Source organism: Ranitomeya variabilis, chromosome 4 (genome assembly GCF_051348905.1).
Source record: "Ranitomeya variabilis isolate aRanVar5 chromosome 4, aRanVar5.hap1, whole genome shotgun sequence".
Classification (NCBI taxonomy): domain Eukaryota; kingdom Metazoa; phylum Chordata; class Amphibia; order Anura; family Dendrobatidae; genus Ranitomeya; species Ranitomeya variabilis.
The window spans coordinates 704709915-704735122 of record NC_135235.1 but is presented as its reverse complement, the minus strand read 5'-3'; the positions used below and the strand labels follow the sequence as shown (position 1 = coordinate 704735122).

General features: G+C 45.4%; 1 long non-coding RNA gene across 1 annotated transcript in view; it reads left to right on the top strand.

Moving 5' to 3' along the window:
• The window catches only part of LOC143766478 (uncharacterized), a 202505-nt gene that overhangs the window by 75285 nt on the left and 102012 nt on the right, over positions 1 to 25208 (top strand). The gene's annotated exons all lie outside the window — the stretch shown is intronic.

The following is a 25208-nucleotide window of genomic DNA, read 5'->3' as shown; positions in this document are numbered from 1 at the left end:
ACGCAAATGCCATTCATGATATGTTATCAGATAACGACATTTATCATTTGCTTGAATCGGATCCCTCAGTAGAATTTTCCAAAATTTGCAAATGTATGATTGATGAGGGACTCAGCCAGGGTTTTCTCACTGAAAAACAAGCTGAATATTTGCACATACAAAATCCAGTCATTCCGATTTTACATGCATTACCAAAAACGCATAAAAATATCTTTCCACCTATGCGCCCCATAGTGTCGGGGATAGGATCTTTCAGTGAACACACAGGGGAATGGTTAGACACAATTTTACCTCCATTAGTTCAGAGAACACTTGGCTACCTGAAGGATTCAAAGGACGTACTCCGCATGTTTAATGGGGTGATTTGGGATCCTGAATGGTCATGGTTACCCTGTGATGCAGTTGCCCTATACACGTCCATTCCAGATAGGATTGCATTGCATGCTGTCCAGTTCCATCTACATAAATATAGTGCATATTATTATCATTTATAAAAGTATATTATTTAAATTCTTGCTTTTCTTTTATCTCACAATTTTTTTTTTGTTTGATAGACATTTTTTTCTCCAAAACAACGGAGTTTTAATGGGAGCTAAATTTTTTCCGTCGGTAGCAAATTTGGTCATGGCATGGTGGGAGGAGCAGTAAATTTTTTTCACAGATAACCCATTTTTTATCAATATTAAATGGTATTCTAGGTACATAGATGACCTGCTACTAGTGTGGCAGGGAGATTTAGTCTCTTTAGAATTATTTCAAATTTATATTAATAACAATCCTTTCAACCGTTAAATTTACCCATACATTTGATAAAAAAAGCATACATTTTTGAGATCTATGTTTGTCCAGTACTCCTTTTACTACTATCAGTAGTTGCACTTACCGCAAAAAGACGGCAGGAAATACCATACTTCATGCACGCAGCTTCCACCCACCACATACGATTCATTCAATTCCAGTGGGTGAGGTCATTAGAGCAAAAAGAAATTGTAGTGACAATGTGACTTTTGTCAGTGAAAAAAGGAATATCAGAGAACGCCTTAAAAATAGGAAATATCCTGATTGGACTGTGAACCGTGCCTATAATATAGTTGATAAAAAATCGAGAGCTGAACTTATTACACCGATTTCTGAGTCAGACTCCAATTGTCAGAATCAAATTAAAAGGCACAACATTAATTCCCTTTCAGAACAACCAGTTTTGGTTCTTACGTACAGCACCCATTTCAGGTCAATTTCTGATAGAGTTCACCGAAATGTGAACATTTTAAGAGACGATGACATTATGGACACTTTATTAAAAGATGGCATTAGGATTGTATCCAGACGTGCTCCAACTTTAGCTAATTCATTATCCCCCAGCCTTGGTTGTCCACCACAGGGTTTTTCAGATGCGGGCAATTTCCCTGCAAAACATGTTTACGCTCCAAGAAAATGTTTTTTCCTGCTCAAAAAATCAAAAGAAGTTTAAAATAAAAAAATGTCTCAAATGTAACTCAGATCACGAAGTATACATAATAGAATGTTCAGCATGTGAACTATTATATGTGGGTTCTACAATCAGGAGATTAAAAGACAGGATCAGGGAGAATTATTATGATATTACCCAGCCCACAACTCGTCATGTATCTAACGCATCTAACTATTTCATAAAATCGCACAACAGACAAATTGCACACTTTACTGTATTTGCAATAGAACAAGTGCATAGAAATATATGTGGTGGAGATAAAGGAAAGAAATTGCGGGATAGGGAAGCTTTTTGGATTTACCCATTAAATACTCGAGTATCTCTAGGTTTGAACTTGAAGAAGGAAATTATGTTGCATTATTGATTAATTATAGTTAATATTATTTGTATATGTTATGCACATTTGTAATTGTGCATGGTGTGGTTTTTTTTTCTTTTTGTGCACATTGCATGTCATGCTATAAAAGTGTTAATTTCATTCTGTGGAGCAATCATTTTCACTCTGTTCCCCACCTGTTTGGGGCGTATTTTAAGTTTTGGCAAGAGTGCTCATTGTAAAACTTAGGACTAAGAACACTATACGTGTTCGAAACGCGTTCAGTTATTCAAGACATTCCTTCCCCCGGTATGCACTGGTTTGTCAAGCAGCTTACGTTTTAAATTTCTCCAAATAAAGACTTTTGATTTTATTTCCTGAGCTGGATACCTTAATTTTCATGCACAAGTACCTGGCATCAAGCAGAGATGTTTCCGTGCTCAGATCAAATTTCTCATGGGCTGTGAGAATACCATCACAAGGGTGAGCTGAAAAATTTTCTTTTTTCTGTATACGGGTGTATACAGAGTACACAGGGGGGTCTGTGACCGAAGCTGAGGGTATACAGTTGGTCAGTACACAAGACCCCATACAAACAGGGCTCCGCTCAGTACACGCCCGGTTCTACTCCGTACACACATGGCTTAGCTCCGTCCACCTCGTACACACATGGCTCTGCTCCATCCACCTCGTACACACACGGCTCCGCTCCATACACCTCGTACACACATGGCTCCGCTCCATACACCTTGTACACACATGGCTCCGCTCCATACACCTCGTACACACACGGCTCCACTCCGTACACCTCGCACACACACGGCTCCGCTCCGTACACCTCGTACCCACAGCTCCGCTCCATACACCTCGTACTCACATGGCTCTGCTCCGTACACCTCGTACACACATGGCTCCGCTCCATACACCTCGCACACACACACGGCTCCACTCTGTACACATCGCACATGTTGAGGAGAGCCATAAGATCAAATACTTAATTAACCTCAAACATAAAACATAAGAGATTGAGAGAAGCAACCCATAACGTGTATTGTTTAACCTTACATAAGTTTTCCCAGATAAAAGTGAGACACTAAAGATGGCTGCCATTTCCTGTATCAGCATGCCATGTGCTGGTATCCAAGATGACGCCCACCCTGATGACCTCATGGATCCACCCACAGTGACACCCACCCTGATGACCTCATGGACCAACCCACCCTGATGACCTCATGGATCCGCCCATGGACTTGCTCATTGCCCAACCCACTAACCAATGGAATACATCTGATCACTCCCATTTTAAAGCTAACCGAGCCCCCCTTACAGGGGATATATAAACTTGTGTCCTTACTGAATAAACCCCTTGGAGCTGAGCCATAGATTGATCATGGAGAGTTTACATCTGACTGTGTGTGTGTCATATGTTCATTTCTTTAGTGCACACCTGATCAATGTCCATTAGGCCAGGAGTAGGCAACAAGTGAACATTTATTGAATTGTTCAACCCAACATATTTGGCCGGCCAGCAGAGGAAGAGCCCTGAACCATGAGGACTGGCGGGTGGAACAGCAGGACGCGCTGAATACCCCGAACCTGGAGACTGATCACCTCCTTATCAGAACACGGTAAGTCTGCTGATTTTTATAATCTGTAGTCTTTACCTGTGTCCTTCGGGGTATCCTGTGCAAATTGCCTGACCATGTCCAGTTTTCTTGGTATCTGTAAGACGGCAGAAGGGTCTCTCTGCTGCTGGTCATTTCATTGCAAGATCCGTCACATGTTTTAGTTGCCTACTGCCTGTTACGTGTTGTGAAGAGGGGAGATGACTGGTAGTTAAGAGAGCAAGCGTTAGAAAAGGAAAACAAGTGTTAGAAAAGAAAAGCAAGCGTTAGAAAAGAAAAGCAAGTGTTAGAATAGAAAAGCAAGTGTTAGAAAAGGAAAGCAAGTGTTAGAAAAGGAAAGCAAGTGTTAGAAAAGAAAAGCAAGCGTTAGAAAAGAAAAGCAAGTGTTAGAAAAAATAAATAAATTTTGTCTGTGGTACAGTACACGGTTGTCGCCTGTGATACGATTTTCAGTTCTGTATAGGAGAGACTAGGACCTTCAGTGAATTGACTCGGCCTAGGAGGGGCCCGTTAAACTTGGAGTGAGATGACTTAGTTCGGCGCCTAATAAATTGTGTAGTGGCCCGTTAAACTTGGAGTGAGATGACTCAGTTCGAGCCAATTAAATTTATAGTTTTGCCTTGTGAAATCGAGTGAATTGACTCTGCACGGGGCCTGGTAATTTAGGGAGCAATTTGATTAAGTAGGGAATAATTGGTTTGTAAAGTACGGAACACGGAAGTCAGACAGGGACCATGTGACAAGAAGGAATAGGAACTGTGTGCTGCAGACTCATTTCCCTTTAGAATCTCAGGTTTGAGTCATCTCCCCCGTCTTATTGTTTGTTTGGTGTTTGTTATATTGATAGAGATATAGATATCTATAGAAAGATGGAGAAATTAATGCAGTTCTGCCATATTGGCACTAAGCCAAATTCAGATGGCAAGTTAGACTCATGCACATTAGTAGCGGCTCGTGAAGGGAAGAGTCATGTTAAACAATGTAAAAAGCTTATGAAGTTGTGTTGAATGCCAGAAGGGGGAAGGTTACAGCCCCTGGAGTGGAAGATTGTCTTGAAAGAAAAAAAAGGTATCCTAGAAGATAATGGATTGTTGTCTACTGCTAGGGCGTGGGAAAGAGTCTCTGAAAGTTTGTATAGAGAAAATTGGGTAGAAGAGGAAAGGAATAGAAAGTGTAGAGTTTTGAGTTATGTGTATTACAAAAATATATCCTGTGAGCGGCCACCACCGTATAATGGTGGCCCAGAGCCATGTGCTAACTCTGGCAGCAGCCATTTTGTGGATGGGCCATGTGCTTATTCTGATGGCAGCCATTTTGTGGATGGCAAAAGTGTTAATGCTGGCAGTAGCCATTTTGTGGATGGCAAATGTGTTAATGCCGGCAGTAGCCATTTTGTGGATGGCAAATGTAATTCTAACAGCAGCCATTTTGTGGATGGCAAATGTGTTGATGCTAACGGCAGCCATTTTGTGGATGGCAAATGTAATTCTGGCAGCCATTTTGTGGATGGCAAATGTGTTGATGCTAACGGCAGCCATTTTGTGGATGGCAAAAGTACTAGCTCTGGCAGCAGCCATTTTGTGGATGGCAAATGTGTTAATGCTGGCAGCGGCCATTTTGTGGATGGCGAATGTAATTTTGGCGGCGGCCATTTTGTGGATGACAAATGTGCTGCTCCTGGTGGTGAACATTTCAGACTAAGGCTACACGCCACATCACTAAATCCTTGTTACCCAGTAATGACCACTAACGTCCAATACTATATTCCTTCGGGAAGTGAACAGGCTTTACCCATGTTTCCCATCTCAGTGGTTTCCAATGTTGAACCAACCCTTTCCCCTATCACTCCTGTCGTGAATCCAGCAATACTCCCACCTGGATCGTCCCCGGCACCGACCCTTTCTACTATCACTTCCAATGCCAATTTTGCCGCACACCCACATGAGATGCTCCAAGCAACGGCCTCTCCTCCCAATGCTTCCACTACAACAGCAGTCTCACGCAGTCTACCTAACCCTATGCCCAGTACCTCACAGGCTCTCTCGCAGCCAAGCGCACACCTGTATGGGACAATGGCAACTGTATCAACAGGGGGCTCAATCTGGGAGCGGGATATGTTGTGAATTCCGTTCTCGGGCTCCCTCCTGTGGTCATGAGTGGTACTTTGTGAGTTCTGTTCATGGGCTCCCTCTGGTGGCTTTTAGCGATACGGCTGGTCTGTAGCTGGGCTCCAGCTGCCTCGTTTTCTGCTATGCTGGCTGCCTATTTAACTCCACCTGGACCTTTACTTGTTGCCTGCTGTCGTTGTATTCAGTACTGGTTCAGATCTCCCTGGGACTTCCCTTGTGACCTGTCTCCTCTTGGAGAAGCTAAGTTCATGCTAGTTCATTTTTGCTCATTGCTTTTTTGAAAATGTTTCTCAGTATATGATGAGTTCAGTCCAGCTTGCTTATATGCTATTTTCTTGCTAGCTGGAAGCTCTGGGTTGCAGAGTTGCGCTCCTCACATCGTGAGTCGGTGTGGGGGTCTTTTGTATCCTCTGCGTGGATAATTTTTTTAGTATTTTATACTGACCGCACAGATTCCTTGCTATCTTCTGACTAGTTATTAGCGGGCCTCATTTGCTAAAACCTGTTTTCATTTCTATGTTTGTGTTTTCCCCTTAACTCACCGTTATTATTTGTGGGGGGCTGTCTATACTTTGGGGATATTTCTCTGAGGCAAGTGAGGCTTTGTTTCTCTCTAGGGATAGTTAGTTCTCAGGCTGTGAAGAGGCATCTAGGCCGAGTCAGGAACGCTCCACGGCTGCCTATAGTGTGTGTTGATAGGATCAGGGTTGCGGTCAGTAAAGTTCCCACATTCCCAGAGCTTGTCCTTTATTTCTGGTTTACCTATCAGGTCATTTCATGTGTTCCTAACCACCAGGACCATAACAGTACAGCAGGCCCGTAAAGTGTTAATGCATCGCAAAAGAGGGATAAGAGAAGTTCTGAGCTCATTTTTTTTTTTTCCTCTGCAGTGTGTTTAGCCTCTCTCCTCCCCTTACCTCTGGGTGGTTCAGGACTCAGCTGCAGATATGGACATTCAAAGTTTGTCCTCTAGTGTGGATCATCTCACTACAAGGATACAAAGCATTCAGGATTATGTAGTTCACAGTCCTATGTCAGAGCCTAAAATACCAATTCCTGAGTTGTTCTCTGGAGATAGATCTAAGTTTTTGAATTTCAAAAATAATTGCAAATTGTTTCTTTCTCTGAGACCTCGTTCCTCTGGTGACCCTGCTCAGCAAGTTAAAATTATTATTTCTTTGTTACGTGGTGACCCTCAAGATTGGGCATTCTCCCTGGCGTCAGGAGATCCTGCATTGCTAAATGTGGATGCGTTTTTTCTGGCGCTTGGATTGCTTTATGAGGAACCTAATCTAGTAGACCAGGCAGAAAAGATTTTGCAGGCTCTCTCTCAGGGTCAGGATGAAGCAGAGGTTTACTGTCAGAGGTTTAGGAAGTGGTCTGTGCTCACTCAATGGAATGAGTGTGCCCTGGCAGCGATTTTCAGAAAGGGTCTTTCTGAAGTCCTTAAGGATGTTATGGTGGGGTTCCCCACGCCTGCGGGTCTGAATGAGTCAATGTCTTTGGCCATTCAGATTGATCGGCGTTTGCGGGAGCGCAAACCTGTGCACCATCTGGCGGTGTTTTCTGAGCAGAGGCCTGAGTCTATGCAATGTGACAGGATTCTGACCAGAATTGAACGGCAAAATCACAGACGTCAGAATGGGTTGTGCTTTTACTGTGGTGACTCCACTTATGTTATCTCTGATTGTTCTAAGCGCACAAAAAGGTTCGCTAAGTCTGTCACCATTGGTACTGTACAGCCTAAATTCATTTTGTCTGTTACTTTGATTTGCTCTCTGTCATCCTACTCAGTTATGGCTTTTGTGGATTCAGGCGCTGCCCTGAATTTGATGGATTTGTCATTTGCCAGGCGCTGTGGTTTTATCTTGGAGCCTTTGCAATTCCCTATTCCACTAAAGGGAATTGATGCTATGCCATTGGCCAAGAATAAGCCTCAGTACTGGACTCAAGTGACCATGTGCATGACTCCTGCACATCAGGAGGTTATTCGCTTTCTGGTGTTACATAATTTACATTACGTTGTCGTGTTGGGTCTGCCATGGCTGCAGGTTCATAATCCAGTCCTGGATTGGAAAGCAATGTCTGTGTCAAGTTGGGGTTGTCAAGGGGTACACGGCGATGTTCCTTTGGTGTCAATTGCTTCTTCTACTCCTTCTGAAGTCCCTGAATTTTTGTCGGATTACCAGGATGTATTTGATGAGCCCAAATCCAGTGCCCTACCTCCTCATAGGGATTGTGATTGTGCTATAAATTTGATTCCTGGTAGTAAGTTCCCTAAGGGTCGACTTTTTAATTTATCTGTACCAGAACATGCCGCTATGCGGAGTTATATAAAGGAGTCTTTGGAGAAAGGGCATATTCGTCCGTCCTCGTCACCTTTGGGTGCAGGGTTCTTTTTTGTGGCCAAGAAGGATGGTTCTCTGAGACCCTGTATAGATTATCGCCTTTTAAATAAAATCACAGTCAAATTTCAGTACCCTTTGCCTCTGCTGTCCGATCTGTTCGCTCGGATTAGGGGGGCTAGTTGGTTCACTAAGATAGATCTTCGAGGAGCTTATAATCTTGTGCGTATAAAGCAGGGCGATGAATGGAAAACAGCATTTAATACGCCCGAAGGCCATTTTGAGTACTTGGTGATGCCTTTTGGGCTTTCTAATGCCCCTTCCGTGTTTCAGTCCTTCATGCACGATATCTTCCGAGAGTATCTGGATAGATTTATGATTGTGTACCTGGATGATATTTTGGTCTTTTCTGATGATTGGGAATCTCATGTGAAGCAGGTCAGGATGGTATTTCAGGTCCTGCGTGCCAATGCCTTGTTTGTGAAGGGCTCTAAATGTCTCTTCGGAGTCCAGAAGGTTTCCTTTTTGGGCTTTATTTTTTCCCCTTCCGCTATCGAGATGGATCCAGTTAAAGTCCAGGCCATTTATGACTGGACTCAACCTACATCGGTGAAGAGTCTTCAGAAGTTCTTGGGCTTTGCTAATTTTTACCGTCGCTTCATCACTAATTTTTCTAGTGTGGTTAAGCCTTTGACGGATTTGACCAAAAAGGGTGCTGATGTGACAAATTGGTCTTCTGCGGCCGTTAAGGCCTTTCAGGAGCTGAAACGTCGGTTTTCTTCGGCTCCTGTCTTGCGTCAGCCGGATGTCTCTCTTCCTTTTCAGGTCGAGGTTGATGCTTCTGAGATTGGAGCAGGGGCTGTCTTGTCGCAGAGCTCTGATGGCTCTGTGATAAGACCATGTGCTTTCTTTTCTAGAAAGTTTACGCCTGCTGAGCGGAATTATGATGTTGGTAATCGGGAGTTGTTGGCAATGAAGTGGGCATTTGAGGAGTGGCGACATTGGCTTGAGGGAGCCAAACATCGCGTGGTGGTCTTGACGGATCACAAGAATTTGATTTATCTCGAGTCTGCCAAGCGGTTAAATCCTAGACAAGCTCGATGCTCGCTGTTTTTCTCCTGTTTCGATTTCGTGGTTTCATACCTTCCGGGCTCAAAGAATGTGAAGGCTGATGCCCTTTCTAGGAGTTTAGTGCCTGACTCTCCGGGAGTTTCTGAGCCGGCTGGTATCCTCAGAGAGGGGGTGATTTTGTCTGCCATCTCCCCTGATTTGCGGCGGGTGCTTCAGGAATTTCAGGCCGATAGACCTGACCGTTGTCCACCGGAGAGACTGTTTGTCCCGGATAAATGGACCAGTAGAGTTATTTCCGAGGTTCATTCTTCGGTGTTGGCGGGTCATCCTGGGATTTTTGGTACCAGGGATTTGGTGGCTAGGTCCTTTTGGTGGCCTTCCTTGTCGCGGGATGTGCGTTCCTTTGTGCAGTCCTGTGGGATTTGTGCTCGGGCTAAGCCTTGCTGTTCTCGTGCCAGTGGATTGCTTTTGCCTTTGCCTGTCCCGAAGAGACCCTGGACGCATATTTCCATGGATTTTATTTCGGATCTTCCAGTCTCTCAGAGGATGTCTGTCATCTGGGTGGTTTGTGATCGTTTTTCTAAGATGGTCCATTTGGTGCCCTTGCCTAAGTTGCCTTCCTCCTCTGATTTGGTTCCACTGTTTTTTCAGAATGTGGTTCGTTTGCATGGTATTCCGGAGAACATTGTGTCTGACAGAGGATCCCAGTTTGTGTCCAGATTTTGGCGGTCCTTTTGTGCTAAGATGGGCATTGATTTGTCTTTTTCTTCGGCCTTCCATCCTCAGACGAATGGCCAAGCCGAACGAACTAATCTGACCTTGGAAACTTATCTGAGATGTTTTGTTTCTGCTGATCAGAATGATTGGGTGACTTTTTTGCTATTGGCTGAGTTCGCCCTCAATAATCGGGCTAGTTCTGCTACTTCGGTTTCGCCTTTTTTTTGTAATTCTGGTTTTCATCCTCGTTTTTCCTCAGGTCAGGTTGAGCCTTCTGACTGTCCTGGGGTGGATTCTGTGGTGGATAGGTTGCAGCAGATTTGGAACCACGTAGTGGACAATTTGACGTTGTCACAGGAGAAGGCTCAGCGCTTTGCTAACCGCCGTCGCTGTGTGGGTCCCCGACTTCGTGTGGGGGATTTGGTATGGTTGTCTTCTCGTTATGTTCCTATGAAGGTTTCCTCTCCTAAGTTCAAGCCTCGTTTCATCGGTCCTTATAAGATTTCAGAAATCCTCAATCCTGTGTCATTTCGTTTGGACCTCCCAGCATCTTTTACCATTCATAATGTGTTCCATAGGTCATTGTTGCGGAGGTATGTGGTGCCTGTGGTTCCTTCTGTTGATCCTCCTGCTCCGGTGTTGGTCGAGGGAGAATTGGAGTATGTGGTGGAGAAGATCTTGGATTCTCGTATTTCGAGACGGAAGCTTCAGTACTTGGTTAAATGGAAGGGCTATGGTCAGGAGGATAATTCCTGGGTTGTTCCCTCTGATGTCCATGCTGCCGATTTGGTTAGTGCCTTTCGTTTGGCTCGTCCTGATCGGCCTGGGTGCTCTGGTGAGGGTTCGGTGACCCCTCCTCAAGGGGGGGGTACTGTTGTGAATTCCGTTCTCGGGCTCCCTCCTGTGGTCATGAGTGGTACTTTGTGAGTTCTGTTCATGGGCTCCCTCTGGTGGCTTTTAGTGATACGGCTGGTCTGTAGCTGGGCTCCAGCTGCCTCGTTTTCTGCTATGCTGGCTGCCTATTTAACTCCACCTGGACCTTTACTTGTTGCCTGCTGTCGTTGTATTCAGTACTGGTTCAGATCTCCCTGGGACTTCCCTTGTGACCTGTCTCCTCTTGGAGAAGCTAAGTTCATGCTAGTTCATTTTTGCTCATTGCTTTTTTGAAAATGTTTCTCAGTATATGAGGAGTTCAGTCCAGCTTGCTCATATGCTATTTTCTTGCTAGCTGGAAGCTCTGGGTTGCAGAGTTGCGCCCCTCACATCGTGAGTCGGTGTGGGGGTCTTTTGTATTCTCTGCGTGGATAATTTTTTTAGTATTTTATACTGACCGCACAGATTCCTTGCTATCTTCTGACTATTTAGTTATTAGCGGGCCTCATTTGCTAAAACCTGTTTTCATTTCTATGTTTGTGTTTTCCCCTTAACTCACCGTTATTATTTGTGGGGGGCTGTCTATACTTTGGGGATATTTCTCTGAGGCAAGTGAGGCTTTGTTTCTCTCTAGGGATAGTTAGTTCTCAGGCTGTGAAGAGGCATCTAGGCCGAGTCAGGAACGCTCCACGGCTGCCTATAGTGTGTGTTGATAGGATCAGGGTTGCGGGCAGTAAAGTTCCCACATTCCCAGAGCTTGTCCTTTATTTCTGGTTTACCTATCAGGTCATTTCATGTGTTCCTAACCACCAGGACCATAACAGGGATACCAATAGCACAGGAAGCACAAAGGGGAGGGAATGTTGGCAACCTATTTTTGAAAAAGAACTTCCTGAGGGACCGTTGTTAGTGGTGGGAAAGGGTGACATAACAATGGAGACAGATGCTATTGTTAATGCTGCCAATTCTCGGTTAGAGCACAATGGAGGTGTAGCTAGAGCTATAGTGGAAGCAGGAGGGGCGACTATTCAAGCTGACAGTCGAATCATTGTTGAGTCAGGTGTTCAGATAGCTGTTGGGGACATAGCAGTGACTAAATCTGGCAATATTCTGTGTAGAATCATCATACACGCTGTGTGACCCCTACTTTATTAATTAGTAATGAGGACAGGACTGTTAAAGCTTTTAAGACTGCCTGCGTCACCTGGACCCCACACCATGATACTGGAGCTGCCCAAATAGAGCCCCTCATTCCAGGACTGTTACCTCCTCCTGCGCCTCATACAAAAGGGATTACATCTGTACTCCCGGTGCCATCTGTACTCCCGCCTCAGGTGCCACCACCAACAGTGCCAATGCTTATGTCTGAGGAGTCCACACTCTACGTCAAGTTTACACCCCAGCAAGCTGCTACTCTGTTGAACGAAGTTCTAGATCCAGAAAAACAGCCGATGCCTTTCTACAGAAACATGCTTCAAATCCAAAGTAATTACCCAGCCACGTGGCAAGATCTCATTTCCCTGGCAAATCTTAAAGCAGGCGATGCATATTGGCCTGTTATGGATATCGTGTTTAATGATGACTCGCTTGCCAGTGACAAGACATGGGACTCTGGTGTTGAGTCCTGCCAAGAACCTAAGACATGGGCCTCGGATGAGCTGGCTGACCTATCACTTATTGTCACCAATGGATTACAGATGCCTCCAATCTGATGCAGCCATTGTACGATGACCTCAAGACGTCAGCGTTTCCACTATGTACCAAATCTGTGGAAGCTTTCTACGCTCTTAAACAGGCCATACAGTCTGCACCAGCTTTTGGAATCCCAAATTCTGATATCATCTGAGGACATCCAGTTCTCTTAATGGCTCCAAACGACATAATTGCTATTCTTGCAACCTAAACATCTGTTGGTGCAGCGTCATATGAGACTCCAATGTTCACTCTTGGTTCCGGATAATGTCACTCTTGTCCGCTGCAGCATCCTCAAATAGTCCTTGCTGCTTCCTCTTTCCAGGGGGGATGTGGATGATGACACTGATGCTCTTGAGAAGATGCCTCTACACACTCAGAGGATCATGACTGTCTCGAACAAATGCAGGAAGAAGCAGCCTCCAAGAAAAACATGTCTGAAGACCCACTCCCACATGCTGACCTGACGTTCTTCACTGATGGTTCCAGATTTGCAGATGAAACAGGAAGATTCCATACGGGATATGCCGTGGTTACACATGACCAGGTCATCTCAGCCGGATCCCTACCACCGCACATGTCTGCACAAGAAGCGGAACTTAAAGCTTTGACGTTGGCTTGTCAGGAAGCAACGGAGAAGGTGGTCAACATCTACACGGATTCAAGATACGCTTTCGGAGTGGCTCATGACTTCGGCAGTATCTGGGCAGCCAGAGGATACCTAACGTCCAGTGAAACTCCTGTAAAACATGCTGCTATCATACAAGAACTTGTGGCCGCTCTACATCTACCTTTGGAGGTTGCAGTGATCAAGATCAAAGCTCACGGGAGATTGGATTCTCCAGAAGCAAGGGGGAACTTCTTTGCTGACAAAACAGCAAAAACCTATGCTGTGGATCCATTTGGGAAAGAGAAAGCAGCTGGCACGTGTCACAGGACACTGAAGAAGGGACTAAAGGCTCTCTTATGAGGATTATCCATCTACATCAAGACAAGACATCAGATGATGAAAAGAAGTCATGGCAAGAAGGAGGAGCTAAAAAGGATGAAGATGGAGTCTGGAGAGGAAACAAAAAGCTCTGTCTACCCCGTAATCTGGTTAGAAAATATAGTACACCGCACACTCTTGTATATGTATTGCAACGGTGAAAATTTATTAACAAAACAACTATGTGATGTGAAAGCGACCAGAGGTAATTATGACGTTTCGGCCCTCCCAGGGCCTTAATCATACAATCGCTTTATTGTGCAGAGGAGAGAGGATAGAGCCAGAGCGCCGGGAGCGGGAGCGCCGCTCATCAGCTTGTTCCATAAGACCCCCACAACAGGGCAGTCTAGGCGACTTTATGTCCGCAGCAATCTGGCACCTAAGTGTATGCCTCTTCCTTCAAGGATCTCTATCCTCTCTCCTCTGCACAATAAAGCGATTGTATGATTAAGGCCCTGGGAGGGCCGAAACGTCATAATTACCTCTGGTCGCTTTCACATCACATAGTTGTTTTGTTAATACATTTTCACTGTTGCAATACATATACAAGAGTGTGCGGTGTACTATATTTTCTATGTACGTGGGGCTTTTTACAGCCCACTACACCTGCACCTCGCTCCCTTATTATCCTGAGTGCGGGCCAATTTTCTTTATTTACCCCGTAATCTGTACTCCTCGGTGGCAGAATGGGCACACGGTATCACCCAGAGACAAGAATCAGATGATTGACCTGATTTGGAAGACTTACATGGCACCTGGGATCTCTACTGTCACCCAAAAATATTGTAATTCCTGCCTTGTGTACAACATGCAATCCAGCACTGCCCCAGAAAGTTACTCAGAAACATTTAGCTAAACCACTCTATCCCTTTCAGAGAATTCAGATTGATCACATTCAAATGCCAAAAGTAGGGAAGTGCGAGTATGTTCTGGTAGTGACTGACATGTTCTCAGGATGGCCCGAAGCCTATCCAGTAACCAACATGACTGCCAGAGTGACTGTTAAGAGACTGATGACTGAAGTAGTATGCAGATATGGGGTCCCCGAGGTAATTGAGAGTGACCAAGGACATGCGTTCACTGCAGCACTGACTGTTATGACCTGGTGGTTACGGAGTAGCACTGAGAAGACCTGGTGGGTAAAACCAATCATGGACAAGCTCCGAGGAGGTGGCAGCTCCACCGACAACAATCACAGTTATGACCTGGTGATTACGGAGCAGCACAGAAATGACCTGGTGGGTAAAATGTACAAGCTCTGAGGAGGTGGTAGCTTTACTGACCGCAATCCCTACTCCTAACACCAACACTAGAAATAGCCGTGGGACGTTCCTATCTCTGCCTAGACGCCTCGACACAGCCAAAGAACTAACTACCCCTGAAGATGGAAACGGAAAACTATCTCGCCTCAGAGAAACCCCCAAAAGGAAAGATAGCCCCCCACCTGAACAGAAGGTCAAAAGCAGGGATACACCCAAGAACTAACAGAACTTATCTTAAGCTGAAATGGACTGGCCAACAGAGTACTTCCAGGAGAGGACTGAATCCAACAGGAAAACATTGACAGCTGGCATCGACTACAGACTAGAGCCCAGTTAAATAACAAGGCCAGGGAACCGATTAGTGAAGGCAGCTGCTAAGTTCCACTCGAAATCACCAGAGGGAGCCCAAGAGCAGAACTCCCAAAAATACCATTCATAGCCACAGGATGGAGCCCAAGAATGGAATTCACAACAGTACCCCCCCTTGAGGAGGGGTCACCGAACCCTCACCAGAGCCCCCAGGCCGATCGGGACGAGCCAAATGAAAAGCACGTACCAAATCGGCAGCATGGACATCGGAGGCAAAAACCCAAGAATTATCCTCCTGGCCATAACCCTTCCACTTGACCAGATACTGAAGTTTCCGCCTCGAAAGACGAGAATCGAAAATCTTCTCCACCACATACTCCAACTCCCCCTCAACCAACACCGGAGCAGGAGGGTAAACGGAGGGGACCACGGGCACCACATACCTCCGCAACAAAGATCTATGGAACACATTATGAATGGAAAAAGAAACTGGAAGGGCCAAACAAAAAGACACCGGATTGATAATTTCCGAAATCCTATAAGGACCAATAAAACGAGGCTTGAACTTAGGGGAAGAGACCTTCATAGGAACATGACGAGAAGACAACCAGACCAAATCCCCAACCCGAAGCCGGGGACTAACACACCGACGGCGGTTAGCAAAACGTTGAGCCTTTTCCTGAGACAATGTTAAATTGTCCACCACATGAGTCCAAATCCGCTGCAACCTGTCCACCACAGAATCTACCCCAGGACAGTCCGAAAGCTCAACCTGCCCTGAAGAAAAACGAGGATGAAAACCGAAGTTACAAAAAAAAGGCGAAACCAAGGTAGCCGAACTAGCCCGATTATTAAGGGCAAACTCGGCCAAAGGCAAAAAGGTAACCCAATCATCCTGATCAGCAGACACAAAGCATCTCAAATAGGTTTCCAAGGTCTGATTGGTTCGCTCTGTCTGTCCATTTGTCTGAGGGTGAAATGCCGAAGAAAAAGACAAATTAATGCCCATTCTAACACAAAAGGACCGCCAAAACCTAGAAACAAACTGGGTACCTCTATCAGACACAATATTCTCCGGAATACCATGCAAACGAACCACATGCTGAAAAAATAAAGGAACCAAATCAGAGGAGGAAGGCAACTTAGGCAAAGGTACCAAGTGGACCATTTTAGAAAATCGGTCACAAACCACCCAGATGACAGACATCTTCTGAGAAACAGGAAGATCAGAAATAAAATCCATGGAAATATGCGTCCAGGGCCTCTCAGGGATAGGCAAAGGCAAAAGCAACCCACTAGCACGAGAACAGCAGGGCTTAGCCCGGGCACAGGTCCCACAGGACTGCACGAAGGAACGCACATCCCGTGACAAAGAAGGCCACCAAAAGGACCTGGCAACCAAATCTCTGGTGCCAAAGATCCCAGGATGACCAGCCAATATAGAACAATGAATCTCATAAATCACCTTACTAGTCCATCTATCAGGAACAAACAATTTCCCTACAGGACAGCGGTCAGGTCTATCAGCCTGAAACTCCTGAAGCACCCGCCGCAAATCAGGGGAGATAGCAGAAAGAATCACCCCCTCCTTGAGAATACCAGCCGGCTCAGGGACTCCCGGAGAATCAGGCAAAAAACTCCTAGACAGGGCATCAGCCTTCACATTCTTAGATCCCGGAAGATAGGAGACCACAAAATCAAAACGGGAGAAAAACAAAGACCACCGAGCCTGTCTAGGATTCAACCGCTTGGCAGACTCTAGGTAAATCAGATTCTTATGATCGGTCAAGACCACAACACTATGCTTAGCTCCCTCAAGCCAATGTCGCCACTCCTCAAATGCCCACTTCATAGCCAACAACTCCCGATTGCTGACATCATAATTACGCTCAGCAGGCGAAAACTTTCTGGAGAAGAAAGCACGCGGTTTCAACACAGAGCCATCAGAATTTCTCTGAGACAGAACAGCTCCTGCCCCAATCTCCAAAGCGTCAACCTCAACCTGAAAAGGGAGAGAAACATCTGGCTGATGCAACACAGGGGCAGAAGTAAAACGACGCTTAAGCTCCTGAAAGGCCTCCACAGCCGTAGAGGACCAATTCACCACATCAGCACCTTTCTTGGTCAAATCGGGCAGAGGTTTAACCACAGTAGAAAAATTAGCAATGAAGCGGCGATAAAAATTAGCAAAGCCCAAAAATTTCTGGAGGCTTTTCACAGATGTGGGTTGAGTCCAATCATAAATAGCCTGGACCTTAACAGGGTCCATTTCAATAGCCGAGGGAGAAAAAATGAACCCCAGAAAAGAAACCTTCTGAACTCCAAAAAGGCACTTAGACCCCTTCACAAACAGTGCATTAGCACGAAGAATCTGAAACACCATCCTGACCTGCTTCACATGAGACTCCCAATCATCGGAAAAAAACAAAATATCATCCAAATATACAATCATGAATTTATCCAGATACTCCCGGAAAATATCATGCATAAAGGACTGAAACACAGATGGAGCATTAGAGAGCCCGAAAGGCATCACAAGATATTCAAAATGGCCTTCGGGCGTATTAAATGCTGTTTTCCATTCATCACCCTGTTTGATGCGGACAAGATTATACGCCCCTCGAAGGTCAATCTTGGTAAACCAGCTAGCCCCTTTAATCCGAGCAAACAAATCAGAGAGCAAAGGCAAAGGGTACTGGAATTTGACAGTGATCTTATTGAGAAGGCGATAATCTATACAGGGCCTCAAGGAGCCATCCTTCTTGGCAACAAAAAAGAACCCCGCTCCCAACGGTGACGAAGACGGGCGAATATGCCCCTTCTCCAAGGACTCCTTTACATAACTCCGCATAGCGGCATGCTCTGGCACAGACAGATTGAAAAGTCGGCCCTTAGGGAACTTACAGCCAGGAATCAAATTAATAGTGCAATCACAGTCCCTATGAGGAGGCAGGGGACTGGATTTGGGCTCCTCAAATATATCCTGGAAATCCGACAAAAACTCAGGAACTTCAGAAGAAGGGGACGAGGAAATTGACATCAGAGGAATGTCACTATGTATCCCCTGACAACCCCAACTAGTCACAGACATAGACTTTCAATCCAGCACTGGATTATGTACCTGTAACCATGGAAACCCCAGCACAACCACATCATGCAAATTATGCAACACCAAAAAGCGAATATTTTCCTGATGTGCTGGAGCCATGTTCATGGTTAACAGTGTCCAGTACTGAGGTTTATTCTTGGCCAATGGCGTAGCATCAATCCCCCTCAAGGGAATAGGGCTCTGCAAGGGCTCCAAGGAAAAACCACAGCGCTTGGCAAATTCTTGGTCCATTAAGTTCAGGGCAGCGCCAGAATCCACAAATGCCATTACAGAAAAGGACGACAATGAGCAAATCAGGGTAATAGACAAGAGAAATTTAGGCTGTACAGTACTGATGGTAACCGACCTAGCAACCCTCTTAGTACGCTTTGGGCAGTCAGATATAGCATGAGTAGTGTCACCACAGTAAAAACACAGCCCATTCTGACGTCTGAACTCCTGCCGTTCTGCTCTCGTCAAAATCCTATCACATTGCATAGGCTCAGAACTCTGCCCAGAGGACACCGCCATATGGTGCACCACCTTACGTTCACGTAGGCGTCGATCAATCTGAATGGCCAGAGACATTGATTCGTTCAAACCAGCAGGCGTGGGGAACATCTTTCAGGGTTTCAGAAAGACCCTTTCTGAAAATAGCTGCCAGGGCATCCTCATTCCATTTTGTAAGCACAGACCACTTTCTAAATTTCTGACAATATATTTCTACTGCTTCCTGACCCTGACCAAGAGCCAGCAAGATTTTTTCTGCCTGATCCACAGAATTAGGTTCGTCATACAGCAGTCCAAGTGCTTGAAAAAATGAATCTACATTGAGCATTGCAGGATTCCCTGGCTCAAGCGAGAATGCCCAGTCCTGCGGGTCTCCGCGCAGCAGAGAAATAACAATCTTCACCTGCTGAATGGGGTCACCAGAGGAACGGGGTTTCAGAGCAAAAAACAATCTGCAATTATTTTTAAAGTTCAAAAACTTAGATCTATCCCCAGAAAACAAATCAGGGATAGGAATTCTAGGCTCAGAAACAGGAGTTTGAATAACATAATCTTGGATACTCTGTACCCTTGCAGCGAGATGATCAACACGCGCAGACAGACCCTGAACCTCCATATCAGCACCAAGCTCCTGAACCATCCAAAGATCAAGGGGAAAAAAAAGGGCAAAACAGGAAACAAGGAAAAAAAAACAATAACTCAGAACTTTCTTTTCCCTCTTTTGAGATGCATTTAACACATTGTGGGCCAGCTGTACTGTTATGACCTGGTGGTTACGGAGTAGCACTGAGAAGACCTGGTGGGTAAAACCAATCATGGACAAGCTCTGAGGAGGTGGCAGCTCCACTGACAACAATCACAGTTATGACCTGGTGATTACGGAGCAGCACAGAAATGACCGGTGGGTAAAATGTACAAGCTCTGAGGAGGTGGTAGCTTTACTGACCGCAATACCTACTCCTAACACCAACACTAGAAATAGCCGTGGGACGTTCCTATCTCTGCCTAGACGCCTCGACACAGCCAAAGAACTAACTACCCCTGAAGATGGAAACGGAAAACTATCTCGCCTCAGAGAAACCCCCAAAAGGAAAGATAGCCCCCCACAAATATTAACGGTGAGTGGAGAGGGAAATGACAAACTCAGAAATGAAAATAGATTTCAGCAAAGGAGGCCAACACTATCTAAATAGACAGAGATAGAAAAGGATACTGTGCGGTCAGTATAAAAACTAAAATCCACACAGAGTTTACAAAAATAACCTCCACACCGACTCACGGTGTGGAGGGGCAAATCTGCACCCCAGAGCTTCCAACTAGCCTGAATATTTCATAATGACAAGCTGGACAAAAGAGACATAACTTAAACCTGAACAGAAGGTCAAAATCAGGGATACACCCAAGAACTAGCAGAACTTATCTTAAGCTGAAATGGACTGGCCAACAGCGTACTTCCAGGAGAGGACTGAATCCAACAGGAAAACATTGACAGCTGGCATCGACTACAGACTAGAGCCCAGTTAAATAACAAGGCCAGGGAACCGATTAGTGAAGGCAGCTGCTAAGTTCCACTCGAAACCACCAGAGGGAGCCCAAGAGCAGAACTCCCAAATATACCATTCATAGCCACAGGATGGAGCCCAAGAACGGAATTCACAACAACTGACTAAGGAACTATGGACATTGGTGGGAGCTGATTTGGGTTTACATACTCCATATCACCCACAGAGCAGTGGGAAAGTAGAAACACTGAATGGCACCTTCAAAAATAAAATACTGAAAGCCAGTTAGGAGGTCAGACTTGGACAGACATTTTGCCCGTTGCCTTATACTCAGTCAGAAACACTCCAAGGGGTCCCACTAAACTCACACCATACGAGATTCTTTTTTGGGGGGCCTCCAAGGTTGGGTCAATATTTTCCACAACAGCTAGCCTTAGGAAGTGATACTCTTGTAAATTACGTAATTGTCCCTACTAAAGAACTGTCAGTAACACATGTACAAGTTTTATCATCCATTCCAGGTCCAGATTCCACTGAAGGTATCCATACTTTCCAACCTGATGACTAGGTGCTGGTAAAGAAGTTCATCAGAAAAACATCCCTGGAGTTGAGATTTGAGGGTTCCTACCAAGTGCTCCTGACTACTCCTACTTCGGTCAGGGTTGCTGAGCGCCTCCTGGATCCATCTCTGACATTGTAAACTTGTTAGACAGTTAGGGACAGAGTAGGATCTGACCTGCTTGTCAAAGTCCAGCTACAAAGGGAGGTTTTCCACAAGGGAAAACTTGTCTCAAACAGGTGAAAACTCCAATTCCCCCCTCCCGGGCGAGACGGTCAGATCTAGGATGTGTGCATCAGGGTGAGTCACATGTGTATTTTATGTAACCATGGAGATGGGAGATTGGAGAGTAATAGATCCAGGAGGTAGGAAAGTCCTGAGGACGGGTAGCGGGGATACCTCCCCGATATACCCATAATTGGTCACACATGCTCTGCTCTCTATAGCATCCGTATTGTCATGAAGCCTCTGATATCATAGTGACACTTAACACTGGTGAGTTAGTGAACCACGGTGGGATCAAGATTAAAAAAAGGGTTAATAAAGTATTTAGGGGGGGACTGTTGAGGAGAGCCATAAGATCAAATACTTAATTAACCTCAAGACATAAGAGATTGAGAGAAGCAACCCATAACGTGTATTGTTTAACCTTACATAAGTTTTCCCAGATCAAAGTGAGACACTAAAGATTACTGCCATTTCCTGTATCAGCGTGCCATGTGCTGGTATCCAAGATGATGCCCACCCTGATGACCTCATGGATCCACCCACAGTGATGCCCACCCTGATGACCTCATGGACCAACCCACCCTGATGACCTCATGGATCCGCCCATGGACTTGCTCATTGCCCAACCCACTAACCAATGGAATACATCCGATCACTCCCATTTTAAAGCTAACCGAGCCCCCCTTACAGGGGATATATAAACTTGTGTCCTGACTGAATAAACCCTTTGGAGCTGAGCCATAGATTGATCATGGAGAGTTTACATCTGACTGTGTGTGTGTCATATGTTCATTTCTTTAGTGCGCACCTGATCAATGTCCATTAGGCCAGGAGTAGGCAACAAGTGAACATTTATTGAATTGTTCAACCCAACATATTTGGCCGGCCAGCAGAGGAAGTGCCCTGAACCCTGAGGACTGGCGAGTGGAACAGCAGGACGCGCTGAATACCCCGAACCTGGAGACTGATCACCTCCTTAGCAGAACACGGTAAGTCTGCTGATTTTTATAATCTGTAGTCTTTACCTGTGTCCTTCGGGGTATCCTGTGCAAATTGCCTGACCATGTCCGGTTTTCTTGGTATCTGTAAGACGGCAGAAGGGTCTCTCCGCTGCTGGTCATTTCATTGCAAGATCCGTCACATGTTTTAGTTGCCTACTGCCTGTTATGTGTTGTGAAGAGGGGAGATGACTGGTAGTTAAGAGAGCAAGCGTTAGAAAAGGAAAGCAAGTGTTAGAAAAGAAAAGCAAGTGTTAGAAAAGAAAAGCAAGTGTTAGAAAAGAAAAGCAAGTGTTAGAAAAGGAAAGCAAGTGTTAGAAAAGGAAAGCAAGTGTTAGAAAAGAAAAGCAAGCATTAGAAAAGAAAAGCAAGTGTTAGAAAAAATAAATAAATTTTGTCTGTGGTACAGTACACGGTTGTCGCCTGTGATACGATTTTCAGTTCTGTATAGGAGAGACTAGGACCTTCAGTGAATTGACTCGGCCTAGGAGGGGCCCGTTAAACTTGGAGTGAGATGACTCAGTTCGAGCCAATTAAATTTATAGTTTGACCTTGTGAAATCGAGTGAATTGACTCTGCACGGGGCCTGGTAATTTAGGGAGCAATTTGATTAAGTAGGGAATAATTGGTTTGTAAAGTACGGAACACGGAAGTCAGACAGGGACCATGTGACAAGAAGGAATAGGAACTGTGTGCTGCAGACTCAGTTCCCTTTAGAATCTCAGGTTTGAGTAATCTCCCCTGTGTTATTGTTTGTTTGTTGTTTGTTATCTTGATAGAGATATAGATATCTATAGAAAGATGGAGAAATGAATGCAGTTCTGCCATATTGGCACTAAGCCAAATTCAGATGGCAAGTTAGACTCATGCACATTAGTAGCGACTCGTGAAGGGAAGAGTCATGTTAAACAATGTAAAAAGCTTATGAAGTTGTGTTGAATGCCAGAAGGGGGAAGGTTACAGCCCCTGGAGTGGAAGATTGTCTTGAAAGAAAAAAAAGGTATCCTAGAAGATAATGGATTGTTGTCTACTGCTAGGGCGTGGGAAAGAGTCTCTGAAAGTTTGTATAGAGAAAATTAGGTAGAAGAGGAAAGGAATAGAAAGTGTAGAGTTTTGAGTTATGTGTATTACAAAAATATATCCTGTGAGCGGCCACCACCGTATAATGGTGGCCCAGAGCCATGTGCTAACTCTGGCAGCAGCCATTTTGTGGATGGGCCATGTGCTTATTCTGATGGCAGCCATTTTGTGGATGGCAAAAGTGTTAATGCTGGCAGTAGCCATTTTGTGGATGGCAAATGTGTTAATGCCGGCAGTAGCCATTTTGTGGATGGCAAATGTAATTCTAACGGCAGCCATTTTGTGGATGGCAAATGTGTTGATGCTAACGGCAGCCATTTTGTGGATGGCAAAAGTACTAGCTCTGGCAGCAGCCATTTTGTGGATGGCAAATGTGTTAATGCTGGCAGTGGCCATTTTGTGGATGGCGAATGTAATTTTGGCGGCGGCCATTTTGTGGATGACAAATGTGCTGCTCCTGGTGGTGAACATTTCAGACTAAGGCTACACGCCACATCACTAAATCCTTGTTACCCAGTAATGACCACTAACGTCCAATACTATATTCCTTCGGGAAGTGAACAGGCTTTACCCATGTTTCCCATCTCAGTGGTTTCCAATGTTGAACCAACCCTTTCCCCTATCTCTCCTGTCGTGAATCCAGCAATACTCCCACCTGGATCGTCCCCGGCACCGACCCTTTCTACTATCACTTCCAATGCCAATTTACCCGCACACCCACATGAGAAGCTCCAAGCAACGGCCTCTCCTCCCAATGCTTCCACTACAACAGCAGTCTCACACAGTCTACCTAACCCTATGCCCGGTACCTCACAGGCTCTCGCAGCCAAGCGCACACCTGTATGGGACGGTGGCAACTGTATCAAGAGGGGGCTCACTCTGGGAGGGGGATACCAATAGCACAGGAAGCACAAAGGGGAGGGAATGTTGGCAACCTATTTTTGAAAAAGAACTTCCTGAGGGACCCTTGTTAGTGGTGGGAAAGGGTGACATAACAATGGAGACAGACGCTATTGTTAATGCTGCCAATTCTCGGTTAGAGCACAATGGAGGTGTAGCTAGAGCTATAGTGGAAGCAGGAGGGGCGACTATTCAAGCTGACAGTCGAATCATTGTTGAGTCAGGTGTTCGGATAGCTGTTGGGGACATAGCGGTGACTAAATCTGGCAATATTCCGTGTAGAATCATCATACACGCTGTGTGACCCCTACTTTATTAATTAGTAATGAGGACAGGACTGTTAAAGCTTTTAAGACTGCCTGCGTCACCTGGACCCCACACCATGATACTGGAGCTGCCCAAATAGAGCCCCTCATTCCAGGACTGTTACCTCCTCCTGCTCCTCATACAAAAGGGATTACATCTGTACTCCCGGTGCCATCTGTACTCCCGCCTCAGGTGCCACCACCAACAGTGCCAGGGCCTTAATCATACAATCGCTTTATTGTGCAGAGGAGAGAGGATAGAGCCAGAGCGCCGGGAGCGGGAGCGCCGCTCATCAGCTTGTTCCATAAGACCCCCACAACAGGGCAGTCTAGGCGACTTTATGTCCGCAGCAATCTGGCACCTAAGTGTATGCCTCTTCCTTCAAGGATCTCTCTCCTCTCTCCTCTGCACAATAAAGCGATTGTATGATTAAGGCCCTGGGAGGGCCGAAACGTCATAATTACCTCTGGTCGCTTTCACATCACATAGTTGTTTTGTTAATAAATTTTCACCGTTGCAATACATATACAAGAGTGTGCGGTGTACTATATTTTCTATGTAAGTGGGGCTTTTAACAGCCCACTACACCTGCACCTCGCTCCCTTATTATCCTGAGTGGGCGCCAATTTTCTTTATTTACCCCGTAATCTGTACTCCTCGGTGGCAGAATGGGCACACGGTATCACCCAGAGGCAAGAATCAGATGATTGACCTGATTTGGAAGACTTACATGGCACCTGGGATCTCTACTGTCACCCAAAAATATTGTAATTCCTGCCTTGTGTGCAACATGCAATCCAGCACTGCCCCAGAAAGTTACTCAGAAACATTTAGCTAAACCACTCTATCCCTTTCAGAGAATTCAGATTGATCACATTCAAATGCCAAAAGTAGGGAAGTGCGAGTATGTTCTGGTAGTGACTGACATGTTCTCAGGATGGCCCGAAGCCTATCCAGTAACCAACATGACTGCCAGAGTGACTGTTAAGAGACTGATGACTGAAGTAGTATGCAGATATGGGGTCCCAGAGGTAATTGAGAGTGACCAAGGACATGCGTTCACTGCAGCACTGACTGTTATGACCTGGTGGTTACGGAGTAGCACTGAGAAGACCTGGTGGGTAAAACCAATCATGGACAAGCTCTGAGGAGGTGGCAGCTCCACCGACAACAATCACAGTTATGACCTGGTGATTACGGAGCAGCACAGAAATGACCTGGTGGGTAAAATGTACAAGC